Here is a 13,674-nt window from a genome sequence, read left to right as displayed (position 1 = left end):
TAAGTTGAAATTTGTCTTTGGTTGCAGGTAGAGCCACCTGAGTGTGCCAGCAAGTTACAGAACAGCTGTCTTCTCAAACGTGTAAACAGACAGGATATTTGCTACTCCCTTTTTTAAATGGTAAGCTGTTCAAGGGAGCTCTTACTGAACATACCTTGCCACTTACTTTGCATTTGTGTGAATCTGTTACAAATAGTTTTGAAAACTGCGTTAAGTCCTTAAACTGAAGACCAATGATGGTGTTTGAAGCTGGAAGGTTTTGAGTTAGCATTGGGAAGGAGGTTTATGTTGTTGTGGTGTTGAAGATATGCTGTATTAGGCCCTGAAACAAATGTGAAAAGCACTGCTAGCCCAGGATACTAGTATAATTTAAACACTAATCTTGTATAATTGTATAGAAAACAGAAATAAATGTACTTTATTCATGGATGTTCATGAGATATTGGATTTATAAATTTGCATCTGTTAATTACTTTTACCCTGTATAATCTGTACTTTGCTGATGTGTTGTTTTAGAGATTTAAACTAAATCTGCTGAGGTTAAATGACTGATTCAAAGTGCAATGGATAATAAAATACTTATATTTATTGATATTAAATTAGCTTTGTGGGGGAGAATCCCCCTGTTCCCCAATCTGTCTCAGCTGTGACATGGACACCCCACTTTTAGATGAGGGATATCTGTTTTGTTGGTGGAAAAGTATGAAAACTGTGGTGTACTTCACTATGTGACTTAAGATGTGGGACACACTGGGCAGTGTTAATGAAGGACACTGCAAAAGTGCAAACAATTTTGTTAGAATCTAAGTGAAGTTTGTTATGTTGTGGGTGTTGGTTTTTTTTAGGGGACTACAGCTTGTCTGCTTCTGCAGTGGGAAAGAGAAACCTTTTGAGCAGGGGAAGAAGCTGGAGAGCAGGTTTGTTCTTCCTTCTAAGAGGATGAGTATCTTAAAGTAGTATTAGGTACTCATAGGAGAAATGTCTCTCTTCCTGCATTGCACACCACAGTGCTGCCTTTGGCAGAAACTACAGCCAGGCTTGCTTCAGGGTCTCTGAAATAGGTAGAGTGTGCAGCAGGGCTTCAGGATGCTGTTAACTTTGCCTGCGTCCTAAAGCTGACCCTGACTATAACCCTGGCTGTCATCCTTTGGCACACTTTGTCCCTTCTGCTGAAATTCACATATGCTTATTTTAATTTTGAGTTCTGATTATATGTGTGATGATATTCAGTGTGCTTATCAGCATATATTTTGTGGAAGAATTTGCACTCTAAATTAGGAAAAAACTCAAAGGCGTTCTGGAAAACTCCACTGTGTATGCGTGCGTTCTCAATGTCAAGAAAGAAACTACTGTGAGGGATGAAGGGATGAGGAAGCAATATAGTGCACACAGAAATGTGGAAGGTATGGCAACAACCTTGGAAGCAGAAGGATGGAAGAAACCTCATTGTTTCCCCCTTCTGCCCCTCCTGCCATTCCTGTTAAAAGGCAAAGGGACTTGATGGTAATATACTGAAATTGTTTGGAAAAAAGATAACTGGCTGTAAATTTCAAAGGTGGAAGAAGCCAGTCAAGGAAAGTAAACAGTCTGCAAGAAATTTGGTAAACCAAATGGACATATCAAAGACTGAAAATATGCTTCACTACTAGATTATTGGATTAGCATATTGCTTAATGAATGAGATTTATTCCTCTTAATATATATATATTTAGTGTTCTCAGGTGTTCAGTCGTCACACTGGTGTGCACACACATGAACGTGTGTGCAAAGGTGTTTCCAGTAGCTAATCCATACCTATGGTCACTGCAGCAGCTGACTTTAAAACCCCTGATCTCTCTAGTGTGTGGCCCTCAGAAAAAGATGGAAACGATGCAGGCATACAGTAGTTATGTGGCTAACAAGGTAAACAGAATTGGTAATGCGTATGTGAGATGTCATGTAATACAGTCCTTGTGATGACAGATGCCTCTGTGAGCCTGAGGAATAAATAGATAAGAAATGTTTACTTTCTTCTCTTCAATAAGCTTTTTGTTGGCCTTCTCAGTTGGCTGGGACTTCTATGTGATTTTGAGAAGTGTGGCAGAAGAGGGTGACAGAAAATTGCAACAGCCCTGAGCTCCTTAGTGTCACAGGCCTGTATTTCTACCACTAAGATGGACTAGGACTAGAGGGCATGACGTAGGAGGAGCAGCTGAAGATACTGGGGTCGTTCAGCGTGGAGGAGACCAAGGGTGACCTCATCGCTGTCTGTGACTTCGTTATCATGGGGAGCGGAAAGGGAGGTGCTGATCTTGTCTCTCTGGTGTCTGGTGACAGGACATGAGGGAATGACTTGAAGCTGCATCAGAACTTCAGATTGGATACGAGGAAAAAGTTCCTCACTGAGAGGCTAAAGCACTGGAACAAGCTTCCCAGGGAAGTGTTTGTGGCCCAAAGCCAGTTGGAGTTCAAGAAGCATTTGAACAACGCTCTTGAGTATGTGTTTTGACTTTTAGGTTGCCCTGTGTAGAGTCAGGAGTTGGACTCGGTGATCCTCATGAGGTCTCTTCCAACTCAGGATATTCCATGATTCTATGATGAGGTTTAAATCCTCTTCCTAGGGTAATATTGACACTATTTCTTGTAGAAAGCAGTTATTGATCTGTCAGGTCTAGTTACCACATTTTAGGTAATCATTTTTGCTTAGCTTGCTACTCACCTATACAACTAAATGCTCTAACTGGTCTTTTTGAATGTTTCAGTATAAAATGGGAGGTTAGAATGAATCACTTTTTTTCCATTTTTTTGTACTGAAGCAGTTTTGCGTGCTATCACTATCACTTACGTAGTCTCAGCTACAAGGGTAGTAATTCCGTAAACTGCTTTGTCTTCTTTCCTCCGGATTATGTTTCTGCACACATCCTGTCTGATTCCAGCCCTGGAAGCAGCTCAGCCAGGAGCAGCAGCTATACAACAGAAATGTTAAAACAGGGAATGGGGAAAAGAATGCATTTAATTAAATCAAGGAATGGCTGGCTTACAACTGTCTTAAACAGCCATAAGTGGAGTGGATCCCAAGGCAATAACTGGGTTTTGCTTCTGAGAAGGAAACATAACTCATCTTGTGGTTGAAGCATTTGTTGTTAAATTTTGGTGTGATCTAGGTCCAATTTCCTATCCTTCTATGGGCCTCGTGTGCTGGCCAACATCATCAAGTAGCTTTGTGCCTCTCAACTGTATAATTGCAATGCTGCTTCTTGCCTTTCTTAAATTTGGAGGCTAAATTTAATGTCTAGGTGTACAGATATTCTAATAATGCAGGTATTGTGCAACCTTCCTGTAATAGGCTTTCTGATACTATTTTGCAGTTGCAACCTTGCTAGATTTAGGCAGTCCATTCCTTCTTCAGTGGGCTTTAGTTGGCTGTATTGCCAGCAATTTGGTATGAGGTTGCCTGCCAGCTAGTGGGGAAAATGAGATCTTTCCCCAAGTGTTGGGGACCTGAGCGCATTGTAGGGAAAGAGAAGATAGATAAACCTCTGACTCTTGTGCATAGAGTGTCTTTACACCCTCCTTTCTCATGGAGCCCTCATTCATAAATATTAGGTAGAACTATAATCAGAAAATACTGTCCCAGGTTTTCAGCCTTAAGATGATTGATTTTCTTCAAGCAGTGTTTGCCTCTTTTTCTCCACCCTGTTGCCATAAAACAAAATAAAGCTGTTGGTTTTCAACCTCTATAAGCTGCTGATGGTGTTCAGCATCTAATGGGGCGTGAAACTGTGTGAGAGCTGGTTCGGAACAAATACTCCTGGTTCCTTACCAAAAAACCCATAAATAAGATGGACACAGGATCATCAGCACCAACTATTCTGGTCTGCAGGTCTCTCTGCTCCTCTTGTACCACACAACTTGCTAATGTAGTCTTTAACCTTAGTTACTGTTTTCCTAATTCCTTTTGAAGTCTTCGAACATCCCCAGAGGTCCACAAGTGGAAAACCACTGATGGATGGTGCTGCTTTCTTGTGGGTTCCATGTATTTTGTTCAGTACTACTTTTATGATACTATGTAATACTATTATACTATATGTTTCCTCCCAACTCACCCACACTTGGCATTCACCCACACTTGGCATTGACTGAAAGAGGAGAATTACAGAGATAGTTGTAAGTCAGTATGATACTTCCAAATGTTCAGTGCTAGATCCTGAAATTTCAGACTCTTAAAAAGCTGCATTTACATTTTGAAGACATATATATATGTCTTGAAGAAAGACAGAAAGAGTTGTGTTTGCAAAAGGTTCCGCAAATGATATTTAAATGAGCTGATTTGAAGTGCTGGAAGAAAGCAGACTTAAAAAAGTATTTAGTATTATCATTGGTAACCTCTGTATCCCCAGTAATTGAAGCTAAGATTTGATGATTTTAGATGGGGGAAAAAGGTTGCTTAAGCCTCTTATTAGTGATTGATTATACATGGTAAGAATGCTTTTTCCCTTCCCCCCCACCTTGATGCTGGTTTCTGGAGCACTTCTACCCAGCCAGCTCCATGGAGATCTGTTGATGCAATGCCAGATTTCATGGAACACAGCTTTTCAACCTTCAAGTATTGAAAGGGGATTTTTAGAGAAGAGTAACTGCTGTATTTAGTCTGAAACTCACTATGGTTTTATAGTAGCTTATTTGTCTCATAATGGGAGTTACTGTATGGTATAACAAGGAGATCTCTTTAGTGTTGCAAATGAGGTTGTGTAAGCCAACATCACTATATCAAAACATGTTACTTTTACTAATGCCTGACAGTCATTTTAGGCTTTATTTAAAAAAAACAAACAAAAAACCAGCAATCCCCCCCAAAACATACAAAAAACCCCACCCCAAAAGAGCAACAAAAAAATGAAAACCCCAAAACAACAACAACACCACAACCAAAAAACCCCCAAACCAAAAAAGACAACACACAAAACACCCCAACCCAAACCAAAACCAAGCAAAACCCCCACCAAACCAATTGAAAAATCTGAGACAAGGATTATACATTGAGTTGTTAGGAAGTTAATGGTAGGCAGAACTTTGCTATTTGAATTTGAGATTCTAGTAAAAGGGGAACTTTTCTCACAAAAGAGACAGAAACACAAAGGGAAAGTAATGTTTTGTATTTCAGGAGATGTAGCTGCTTTCAGTCTTGATGTGCTTCATATATTAATGTTAGATATAGTAAGTGTATTATTTTTTTAACTGCAGTTTTATTTCTCTTAGTATTCTGTTCCTGCTGAGAGGTATAAATGGATATCTGTCCATGTACCTTAATTTTTTAAAATGTCATCAGTATCAGTAAGGGCAGGAAAAGGAGTGTGATCCATCCTGATTTCTGCTGGGCCCTGTGTTACTTGCTTATGATTCAATTGCAGGGGTATAATATGGAGCTCCTGTACTGGTGATAACTGGATGTTCTGCGGTGCCATCTGTAACTATTACTACTTTATTTTATGAACTGAGAAATTATGAATTGCTTATTTCTTGTGCATCACACGTGAGTGGATTCTGTGATTAACTTGAAGATGGTAACCATGTGGAAGAGAGGGAGGAAGGTTACCTGCTAGAGAGAAATTGTACCATTAGTCTTCAGGTTACCAGATTCTGGCAGTGGGAAAGACATGAAAGGCATCCTCACTCTGGGAAAACCTCTAATCAGAGCTCAGCCCTCCTGGGGCTCCAGAGTGAAATAACCACAACAGACAAAGCTGCAGAATTCCTGACTGCATTAATGCTGGCCATTAATAAGGCTATTTGTGCCTTGTGATGTGGTTTTTGGGTGGTAGGGTTTGGTGTGGTTGTGGAATTTTTTTTTTTTTTTTTTTTTGGCTACCGACTTGAATGTTGCACTGTATCACTCATAGTCTCTTTCTTGATTTATGCACTAGTCCACAATCACCTGTCACTTTGTGACATGGTGTAGTGCCGTCGCCACCAGAAGATGGACTTCATAGGAACAGATGGCGTGCTTGGCTCAGGATGAAAGTGGTTGAGAATTCTTATGTTGATTCACTTAGACTCAGCTGTTGGATTCAAACACAACATATTTTCTTCAGTTTTTCCTTAAGATGCTCCTAAAATAAATCTGTTTTTTCCTTACATAGACTGGCTGCCACTTCCAGGTTTCTGATATATAGGGCAAGTGAAGTGTTGGTTGTAGACTCATAATCAGAACAATTAGGGAAATCCTGAGTTACCTGCTGAAACTCCATGGCAGGGGTGAGAATCTCCACCTTGAGGAATTTCAGGGATGTTGTTTTATTTTGTATTAATTTAAATCTTCACGGGCTGTGTGTTTCCTGACACGTGCCAGGAAATTGTTGCTGCTTCTCCAAGAACCTTGTTGTTCAGGTGGATGCTGAAGTTGCTTGGCTGCAAGGTATTAAGGGTCATGGTATCCTGATAAAGCATCGTTTCAGTTGTGTCTCAGCAGGAAAGTCTCTCCTGCCTGGTGAGAACTGGGAGTGGAGGAGACACATTAGGAGTTGAGGCAGACAAAGATTAATGCTGAATTGTCATGGTACAAAGTGTTTTTTCTTTTGCAGTTTGACCTATGTTATTGCTCTCTTCAATCATTGCAGAGTGTCATATGTGTATATTTGTGTGTATGTATATATAACAAATATATGTACACAAACTGTGTACTCGTGTATATATGCATATATAATTTTTGTAGGTTTTTTGGTGTGGAAAAGAACTATAAGAAAACTTAACACTTCCCTGTGATATTTTAGATTTTTGGATTAACTGAACTATGAGAACTTAACACTTCCCTGTGACATTTCAGATTTTAGATCAACTGCTGTGGGGAAAAAGAGTTTAAGAACAATTTTTTTCTTCTGAAAAACGCTGTTCTGAAAGGATTTTAATGGTAAATAGTAGTTAAAAGAAACAGGGAACACTGTGTATTGCTATGAAATGGATATTATTGCACATGAACTGGATCCTCCGTCCCTTCTCGTACTCCTCCCTCCAACTGGAGTTCTGAGAAGCCAATCACCGAGTTTGCTCCTGGTTTAGCTGGAGGTCACTTGAGGATCCGAGCAGCAGGTTCTCCTGGTGGGTGGCTCCTGAGGCCTCCCCGGGCAGCCGCTGTCACACGGGCTGAGACTGTGACCCAGACGGTTATTTCAAGCACTTCAAATCCAGTAACGCTCTGTTAAATGGGATCAGTGTGAGCCAGCGAGGCCTCGCTGCGACTTACGTTTTCTTTAAATAATCAAGGCATTTGCTGCTGCTAACACTCAGTGTTTGTAAAGGAGGAAGGCTGGAACAAATGTGCTGGAAATGGTCTCCAAGAGCATTATTGTAGCCTAAATGTTAAGAAAAAGCTTGATTATGGTTGCAGACTTGTAATGTTCTGTTGCAAATTGTTCCAGCATTAAATTGTCTAAAGTAATGTAATGTGTCACATGGTAATGGTTCTTGTATTACAGTATTATTCCATTTTTGTATATGTAGAGAAAATGTGTCTTTTCATAACTCTGAACTATTAGAAGAATGTGTATTAGATATCCCAAACAGATTTAAAGTAAGCGCTCTAAGGCCATCATTTAAGAGACCACATTGAAAGAATCGCACTTGAAATAGTCTCTCAGTAGTTTATAGTAAATTGGGAAATGAAAAGCCACTCTGGCCTCTTATTTTAATTGTCAGATGGATGAAGAAGGAATATATGTTTGTAATGATGCTTTTTGGACTGTAGTCCAAAAAGGTCCTGGAATAGGCAGGTAGTGAACAAGAAAGAAACTTCCTTTAGGTGGGAAATGTCCTGGTGCAGTTAGTTGTTAAGGAATACTATCTATTAAATAGCTGTTCTCTTGCTTTTGCCATTTTTAAATTTCATTGCCCTGTGGTATTATGCTGGAGAAATTAAGAGGTACTAAATAGGTGGGAATCACTAGTCTTGAAGTGCACAGCAAGGTGTTCGATCCATGATTTATTGTAAGGCTAGATTAATCTGTTTCATGGTAATACTTCTGCTTGTTCAAAGAGTGGCCTGTAGACATTTTCTCAGAAACCTGGGCTGCAGAGTTTGACTATGGAGGGTGAGAACTGTGTGGCTCCATTTACACAACCAACTCTGTGCTCAAATCTGGTAAGATCCAAGCTCGATGACATCTGGAAACATTTTGACTTGCTAGTGGAGTTCCTGGGCTAATTACCTTGGTGTTATAACCGTCTCTCTGCCACTTTGTGATTTTGTTCCTCTCGACCTCATCCAGTTTATAATCCTCGCTCAATGTTACCATTTAGGTCCTAAAGGCTAAAACAAAATTAGATTCTATAGGATGCCACTTTTTCATTTAGTGTTGCAGTACTTCTAAATTTTTATACGTGTAAACATTGGTTATTCAAAGTAGAAAGAGCTGAATAATTCAGCAGCCATATGGTTCGCTCATGTCAAGACGATACAAAAGGGGAGGACGATTGATCTGAGTCTTTTTCCTGTGCTGTGGGACAAAGCGCTGCTTCTTCCTCTGAACTCCCCACTGAGTTCCTTCTCCTTGTTCTGGATGAGTGCTTCTTTTCAAGAGATGGTATTTTTAAAAGGTAAATGTTGTTTGAGACGTAGACTGTATACTGTAGTAAGATGTTCATCTTTCTTTCTACTCTGCTTAAAAACCAAAGAGCTACCACTATTTCTGTATATGCACAAGGAAAATATTTTTGAGTTGCTGTGCAAAACTGTTCCCATAGAATTAAAACAAGCTTTGACAAATTGTGTAGTGTCTATCTTTTCAGTAAACAAACAAAACTAAAGGGAAACAAATGGTGGCTCAGTTCAGTTCTGTTTGCTTGAATAGGAGAAGGGATGATAATAAATTCTTGGAGTACAATGCCGATTTCAAGAAAGGTCATATGAAAGAAAAATGTGTTTCGAATGCAGCATAAGTACTTCCTTATTGAAACAAGTCCATTCTTAAGATAGCAAAAACTGAACAAATACTCTATGTGGCTTGAAAAGACATTTTTCCTTTCTCCTGTACACACATAACATTTACGATACATTTAGTGTTAGCCTAGTAGTATTAGGTTGAAATAGTAAAATTGATAGTGGCAGTAAGGTTTTTGTTTTATTATGATGTATAAACGCAGTGGAGCAGATGTTCAGAACAGTGTGGAATATTCCTTCTTCCCCGTCCCACCATCCCTTTCACACTGTGCCATCTGGAAGGGTCGGGGAGCTGGATGAGCAGCCATCACACTAAGAACAGGATTAACGTGTCGGCATCTTTTGTTGATACTTTAAACTGGTCACTGTTCATTCAGCGGAAAGCAACAATGCGAGTTGTCATCGCGTGCGTGGTTACATTATCCCCATGGATATGGAAAGAAGACAGAAAAGACAACGATTTATGTAGAACAGTTAATTTAATGGTGGTCAGTGTGGACTTGGACCCATACAGGCATAAATCAACTTTTTTTTTTTTTTTCTGTTCAGCATGCTATTTTGATGTGACTAGCTACCTTTTACCCTTAAACACAGTGTTGGGTAATATTGTTCTGTTAAATCAGATTTAAATTTACACACTTGGAAAAAATCTTCTGTACACATTTTTCCAGAGTTTTTCAATCCATGCTCCTCATGTACCTTTTTATTTTTTAGCCCTGATTTTATTTTTTTTTTTTTTTGTTACAGCAACAAGTACACCACATGTGGATCTCTTCCAGTTTAAAGAGTTGGATTTCTTTAGTACCCTTTAGCCTTATTTCTTTTGAAATGTGATGAGTGTTTTGGTTTAATGAACAGAGCTCTGGCTAGAGAAAGGACAGCTTATCTAGAAACGAGGGACTCCAGTCAAGTGTGAAGGTGTCCTGGATCATCTGCATTCTGGTACAGGATGCGCAGAAACGGGTGGGTGGATCCGATGCTGGCAGAGTGGTTTGATTCAGTACAGCGAGCTATTGTATTGTGCAATCTGTGAACCTGTATTAGATTTCGGGTAGGTAAATCTGTTCTCAAATAGATACCTTAGTAACAGTAAGTGTGTTAGTGCAGGAGAAATCTTATTTAAAGGCTTAACAAATAGCTTCAGTGGGGCCACAGTGCTTTTCTTCTATTGTTTTGTGTTTCTTTCAATGAAAAGAATTTTAAGGAATGGGAATCTGACATTAGATTCAAGAAGGCTGAGAATGAGATCCCTGAAACTACTATTACTGTAGTGCAGACAGCTATTCTAAGTTAGAAGCTGATTTAGAAGAAAGTGGCACAACCAAAGAAAGATCTTGGCTTTCACAGGGAAGATAAGCATAAAAAAAAGAGAGAGATTAAAACTATCTGAGGGATATTCACAGATGTTCAGGGGAAGGTATATGCTGTGAAGAAATAGTGTGATGAAAGTAAGTAAATATTAGTGGGTTTTTTCAAGTACTTGAATATGAAAAATATAGTATGTCTATGTTTTCCTGTGTTTTTATAAAAATCACAAGGCATTTTTGGAAAATATAAATATTTGAGTGACAGACGGATAAAAAAAATCCAAGCTAATTTACTGGCAAAGTTTTGTCACACTGCCCAATATGCAAAAAATACTGTGAATATAAATTGCAAAATCCATTAATTTGGATGATGAGAACTTAATACAGGGAAATAAAATATTCCTATAGATATGCTCTGTATTCCATGGATATGTTTTAGCTGAGCCTGAAAATAACCGTAGTTATATACCCAGAAATGGAGACAAAACAATGCAGTAGCCTCAGGCTACAGACTGTACACTTGCTTCATTAGCAGAGAGCAAGAAATGTCTGTGTTGCTTCCTTTAACAATGGTGAAGCCATTTCGTTGGATGACATGTAAGTGATCCTGTATTTTAGAGCAGAAGATGAAACATTATCATGATCTGGCTGTACTTCATAATGATAAGATGTTTATTTTCTTAAAAACTGCAGGGGAAAATATTGCGATGGAGAAAAGTTAGTGCTGGGGTTGTAGTTTTGGAATAATTTTTTTCTTCCCAATAGAAATTAAATAAAGGAAAAACTTCGAGGTCCCTCAGTCTTGTTCATTGTAGCACATTTACCCAGTGGTGAACTTAGACACAATGCTTAAGTGGAAAGTGATGAGACCTTTGACACTGTTACAGCATTGGGGATGCGCAAATACCTTCTTGAACCACAGTAATGCAAACAGGTAACGCAAAGATGGAGTTACAGAACAAAGGCAAAAAAAAAAAAAATTATCCAGCAAGCTTTAGAGAAAATAAGACAGACTTCTGACTTGTCTTCACAGTTGTTGATAGTATTTTAAAATATTTTTTTATATTACAGTCTAGACTTCCATGGAAAGAATGGCTACTTAAGTTCAGGTTAAATTGTTCTCAGAACTTTTTTTTTCCCCCCCCATTAGTGAATGTCATCTTGTGTCTTCTTGTTTAGAGTTAATGTTAGTGTGAAATTCTGATAAATAAATTCAATGTAAATGTAAATGTTCAGTGCTGTGGAGATCAATTTACTTTTTTCTCTCCCAACTTTTTTAATTAGAGGAAATTTTGGAATGAATATGTTCACCTTTCAATGGTCCTGTAAACTTTTTGTGTTGCAGGCCCACAGTGTTAGCAGAGGTAACTACCAACTCAAAATTTTTGTTCTACTTCTTGTGGAGTTTTTGGAGATGTGGAGGGTTGTCTAGGGAAACTCAAATACATAAGGTGTATTTAGGTTGTAAATAAACAAAACCAAACACCATCCCCTCCCCAGTTGTCCTTTCTCTTGTCATTGCTTCATGTCTTGATTTCACTCATAATATCACTGGACCATAAAATCTGCCCTGAAGAACTCAGCATAGACAAAACCCCAGCCAAATAATAATAAAAATAAAACCCAACCAAACAAAAAAAGCAGTCCTCCAAGTTGGTGAACCTTCAAAAATAGCTCATTGCAACAGACATTAGAATAAGAGCTGTATTAAAGAAACAAAATTGCTTTAGGGATTTCTGTGCCCATTTCATCATCACTAATACTTATTGGTGTGACATGAGAGGAAGATCAGAAGTGGTGGTTTGGTGCTAAAAAGGAAAAACTTGTTTTCATTCCTGCCCTGTCTGTCATGGCTTTCATGTAGGTCTGGCAATCAGGAGGAAAATCTGTGGAAATTACTTTGGTAGAGTTGACTATATCCTGAATTTTAGTTATTCTTTTGAGCTGAGCTTTTTCTAGGCATTTCACTTTACGTGTATTGTCTTGTTGAAAGGTGTGGTTTGCAGATAAAGAAAATTATTCTTGATTTGTAGTTATCCTTAAGGAACAGAATTCTATTAGACTTTGTGCATACTTGTAACAAATGGCTGTCCTTACTTCAGCAAACTCAGTATCAACATCAAGAGAGTTGAATTAAAAATTTGGGGAAATATGCAAAAACTGTATATTAACTAATAAATACCTTGTTCATCCCTTAGATTGGGATAGCTCTGATAAAAGTAAAGTACTTAGAAAGCGTAGTTGTGATGTTTAGTAGAAGTTTATTTTGTTTTGGTATTTATACTGTAGTTATGTGGCTCAAAGGAATTGTATACTTGATAGAACTAGAATAACTAGAAGACAGTATTAAAAATGTCTGGTTAGATGCTTTTTGATAAATATAAAATAATTCTGGGGCATTGGAGCAGTGTAATACAGTAACTGCTGGCTGAATATTGTATATTCTTTTGCAGTATACAAAATGTTGATTCAAACTGGTTAAAATGAAGTCAGTTTAAAAACAAACAAACTTTTAAAAGTATAGCTGAATGACAGACAAATCATGAACTTAAAATAATGATTTCCAGATGATATGCTCGTTCCAGTTTGCTTGTTTTTAACTCGTCATTACTGATGGAGAGGTAAACGACATTCACAGATGATAGATAGGAAAGGTTCACAAACATTGGGTTCCCAGTCATTTAGGACAAAGAAGACACAGAAAGGGATGTCCACAAAAGGCACATGTATTCCTTTCCTTCTCTGCAGGTAAGAGAATAGTGGCGTCTGCCATCCACGGAGCCCTTTCTTTGTGTCTGGTAGTGAAGGATGAGTGGCCTTTGGAGGACCAGGGAGGTCTGTGATGATAGTGGCTCCATGGAAAAAAATGGGATGGAGAGCATCTCCAAAAACTAGCGTTGGGGGTCTCCATCTTCTATCCTCCCTTCTCTTCTCATTTAGTGCATACATACATTTTGAAGTTGGGGCAGTTGCAGACTACCTAGAGATACAAACTCGAATAGGAAAATGGACAATGTTGCCACATTGGGTGCTGTTCAGAGGTGGAAATTTAGCTATTGAATTGAGTGTTAGGGCATTAGGTATTGGAAACCTAACTGTCCGCAAACATTTTAAATATTGAAATGTGCTAGGCAGAGAGACAGCGTGATCAGGAGGTAAGGTAACTTTGTTGCAGAAAATTGGCAATATTTCTCTGTTTTTGGTGAGGTGAAATTCAGGTCTAGAATCAGACACTGAAATTTAGGTGGTTGTATAGCAGAGTTTACATATGACGTATTTGAGCTCACTGTATCATTCTTAGGTCTATCTGTCAATAGATGCAGTGATTTACTTGCTTGCTGGGCTCTCATGAGGGACACAGACACTGAGTTCATGTACATGTAGTCATACAAATTTAGGTGCTTAATTTTGAATGGAATCCCATCTGGTACATCGCTTATGACAAGCTGCATATTC

General features: G+C 38.6%; 1 protein-coding gene across 3 annotated transcripts in view; it reads left to right on the top strand.

Moving 5' to 3' along the window:
- The window catches only part of WASF3 (WASP family member 3), a 67,016-nt gene that overhangs the window by 20,959 nt on the left and 32,383 nt on the right, over positions 1 to 13,674 (top strand). For 2 of the 3 annotated variants that reach the window (XM_065637150.1, XM_065637172.1), the window contains exon 2: positions 28 to 120. The exons of the other annotated variant lie outside the window; for it this stretch is intronic. The gene's annotated coding sequence lies outside the window, so the exon portion shown is untranslated. The remainder of the gene's footprint in view (positions 1 to 27; positions 121 to 13,674) is intronic. 3 annotated transcript variants of the gene reach the window in all.

This window comes from Caloenas nicobarica, chromosome 1 (assembly GCF_036013445.1).
Source record: "Caloenas nicobarica isolate bCalNic1 chromosome 1, bCalNic1.hap1, whole genome shotgun sequence".
Taxonomy (NCBI): Eukaryota; Metazoa; Chordata; class Aves; order Columbiformes; family Columbidae; genus Caloenas; species Caloenas nicobarica.
The sequence above is the reverse complement of the archived record's forward strand: the minus strand, read 5'-3'. Positions and strand labels throughout refer to the sequence as shown.